The sequence below is a fragment of the Lontra canadensis genome, unplaced genomic scaffold, assembly GCF_010015895.1.
Source record: "Lontra canadensis isolate GAN:19392208 unplaced genomic scaffold, GSC_riverotter_1.0 scaffold89, whole genome shotgun sequence".
Lineage (NCBI taxonomy): Eukaryota > Metazoa > Chordata > Mammalia > Carnivora > Mustelidae > Lontra > Lontra canadensis.
Window position 1 is genome coordinate 247,532 of NW_022631083.1, and position 3,961 is coordinate 251,492.

General features: G+C 36.9%; 1 pseudogene; it reads right to left on the bottom strand.

The window, feature by feature from the left end:
* Positions 1-500: 500 nt before the first annotated feature.
* On the bottom strand, positions 501-1,643 carry LOC116854231 (annotated as a pseudogene).
* Positions 1,644-3,961: the final 2,318 nt, after the last annotated feature.

The following is a 3,961-nucleotide window of genomic DNA, read 5'->3' on the forward strand; positions in this document are numbered from 1 at the left end:
CACTACGTTTGTATCTTTAGGGTAAATACCTAGCAGTGCAATTGCTGGGTCATAGGGTAGTTCTATTTTCAACATTTTGAGGAACCTCCATGCTGTTTTCCAGAGTGGTTGCACCAGCTTGCATTCCCACCAACAGTGTAGGAGGGTTCCCCTTTCTCCGCATCCTCGCCAGCATCTGTCATTTCCTGACTTGTTAATTTTAGCCATTTTTGAGTGATTTTAACCAGACACCAAGTTAATGCTGGTCCCCAACCACAGGGCACTCTCGTATTGAGGCATTACTTTCCAATAGGCTGCTTCTGGTGTCTCCCTTCTCCTTCTGCTTATCCTCCAATAACAGTCCAAGTGTTCCCACTCCACTTTACCTCTCCATTGGTATCTTCTGCCTGCATAGAGATCCAGCAGTGCATAATCCTACATCTCAGGCTGATTTCATGGGTGTTCAGAGTGTTCTGGTAGATAATTAGCTTATTTTAGGGGACCAGTTGAAACAGGGTTTACTACTTCTCTGCCATCTTGCCACTCCTCCTGGGAATACCAGTAAGAAAAAGTTTGTTTTCTGCAGTGAATCATCTTAACTCCCTGATCAGATAGCACCTCATATTCTTAATTCCAGTGCCCTTCAGCTATTATTATTTCCAATAACTGTGTTATAAAGTCTTTCAGTGTCTCATGGCTCTTTCAATTGAAGTAATTACCACAGAATGAATATTCAGTGTCCCTTTTCACTTTTAATATTCTTTACACACCTTCCAATGTTCCTGGTGGGTTCCATGACATAATTTAGTAGGAATGTCTGGTGTGAATCTTTGGAATTTAGCCACCCAGTTAGGAAGTGTAGACAAAAGGCAACAGACAAGAAAAGTTCTGGTAGTTCTCTCTGAATCATTAATGCAATTGTAGCAATATACTGAACTGTCTTTCCCAATCCCATCTCATCTACTATAATGCCATTAATTCCATTTTCCCAGAGTATCCTAAGCCATACTATGTCTTCCACTTTGTACCATTGTATCACTCTTTCTATGAAATGTTCTGCTTGCTATTCATTACAATTATGAACTCAGTTGAAAAACAATCTAGTATTCTGCCTAATCATTTGAAGCAATCTATATTTAATTATACTATTTGCATCTTCATTTTTCTGGTGGTGTTCTATACAGAGATTACAAGAGGAGCTTTCATTCTCATTCTCCATTTATTTATTTAACCATAGACAAAATTTCCTCTTTTGCCATTACCTCTGAAATATTGTATGATTCATCTCTGCATCTGTTCTTTCTCATAACTGGATTCTTTTTACTTGCATCAGTGGAATTTTTACCCTTAGTAACTTTTAAGGATTATTTTTTTTTCTCTCCAGTTTATCTTTATTCTTCTGTTCCTCTAGTTGTTTCTGTTCATCTTAGACAATAAAAAGTTGGAGTAAATATTGCTTTTTGTTGAAGTCTATAGTACTGAATGTCCACAGACTCTCTATTTCAAGACATGGGAGACTTTCCTATCACCTACTCTCTCTCAAACCCAAAAGCCTCAAGCTATTCCTCCTCCAGCATGGTTTGGGTAATCACAGCAGTCTCCAATTCAGCCATATATGGGGATAGAGACCCACTGCAGCTTGTGGGCCACTCTGTGCCCAACATGGCTGGACACACACAGTCTGGAACCAGTCCTCCCCTCTCAGAATCTGCACCACTGCAACCTATGTCTCACAGCTTCTGCAGCCTCCTCGCCAAATCCCCAACCAGGGAAAAATACATGCAACAAATAAGTTCTTATTAGAAATTTAACCATGACCCATTTTTTTTTCAGTTTCATTGAAAAAGAATGGATATATACCACTATGTTTTTCAAACATTTTATTTTTAAGTAATCTGTACACCCAACATGGGGCATGAACTCACAATCTTGAGATCAATTGCAGGGTCTACTGACTGAGCCAGACAGGTGTCCCTATCACTGTAAAATTTTAATGCATACAGCTTGATTGTTTGATTTATATATGTTAAGAAATGTTTACCACAGTGGGTTCAGCTGACATTCCATCCTCTCATATAGATACAATAAAAGGAAAAGATGAAGGAAAGAAAAAAGGAAAAAAATTGTTGTAATAAGATTTCTTAAAATTTACCTTACAAATTTCCTATATATCCCACAGTAGTGTTACCTAAGTCATCACACTGTACATTATATCCCCAGGATTAATTTGTTTGTTAAATAACAAAAATTTACTAACTTAAATTTTAAGTATAATCCACACACAATGTTACATTATTTTCGGGTGTACAACATATTGATTCAATAATTTTATAAATTATGCTATGCTCACCACAAATGTAGCTATCATCTGCCACCATAAAACAATATTGCAGTATTATTTATCTTGAGCCAACCAACGAGATGTCTTATTTTGCTTTTGAAAAGTTAGGGACTGAGTTAGATTTACTTCTAGCCTAAAATAAAAGAGCCTGTCTTTTTTTCCACTGGACATTCTTTCCTGCTTTGTCAAAGATTTGTTGACCATAGAGTTGAGGGTCTCTTTCTGGGCTCTCTATTCTGATCCTTTGATCTATGTGTCTGTCTTTGTGCCTGTACCATACTCTCTTGATGATTACAACTTTGTAATAGAGCTTGAAGTCTGGAATTGTGATGTCCCCAACTTTGGCTTTCTTTTTCAACATTCCTCTGGCTATTCTGGGTCTTTTCTGGATCCATATACATTTTAGGATTATTCATTCCATTTCTTTGAAAAAAAAATTGATGGTATTTTGATAGGGATTGCATTAAACGTGTATATTGCTTTAGGTAGCATAGACATTTCACAATATTTGTTCTTCCAATCCATGAGCATGGATTGTTTTCCCATTTCTTTGTGTCTTCCTCTATTTCTTTCATGAGTACTTTATAGTTTTCTGAGTACAGATTCTTTGCCTCTTTTGTTAGGTTTATTCCTAGGTATCTTATGGTTTTGGGTGCAATTGTAAATGGGATTGACTCCTTAATTTCTCTTTCTTCTGTCTTGCTGTTGGTATATAGAAATGCAACTTATTTCTGTGCATTGATTTTATATCCTGACACTTTACTGAATTCCTGTATGAGTTCTAGCAGTTTTGGAGTGGTCTTTTCAGTTTTCCACATAAAGTATCATATATTCTGCAAATAGTGAGAGTTTGACTGTTTCTTTGCTGATTCAGATGCCTTTTATTTTGTTTTGTTGTCTGATTGCTGAGGCTAGGACTACTAGTACTATGTTGAATAGCAGTTGTGAGAGTGGATATCCCTGCCATGTTCCTGACCTTAGGGGTAAAGCTCTCAGTTTTTCCCCATTGAGAATGATATTCTCTGTGTGGTTTTCATAAATGGCCTTGATGATATTGAGGTATGTACCCTCTATCCCTACACTTTGAAGAGTTTTGATCAAGAATGGATGCTGTAACTTGTCAATTGCTTTTTAAGCATCTATTGAGAGGATCATATGGTTCTTGATCTTTCTTTTATTAATGTATGGTATCACATTGATTGATTTGAGGATGTTGAACCAAACTTGCAGCCCAGCAATAAATCCCTGTTGGTCATGTCAATAATCGTTTTAAAGTACTGTTGAATCCTATTGGCTAGTATTTTGGTGAGAATCTTCGCATCTATGTTCATGAAGGAAATTGGTCGGTAATTCTCCTTTTTGGTAGGGTCTTTGTCGGGGTCAAGGTAACGTTGGCCTCATAAAATGAGTTTGGAAGTTTTCCTTCCATTTCTATTTTTTGGAAGAGTTTTGGGAGAATAGGTATTAATTCTTCTTTAAATGTTTGGTAGAATTCCCCTGGGAAGCCATTTGGCCCTGGGCTCTTGTTTTTTGGGAGATTTTTGATGACTGCTTCAATCTCCTTACTAGTTATGGGTTTGTTTAAGTTTCCTATTTCTTCCTGGCTCAGTTTTGATAGTTTATATATCTCTAGGAATGTAT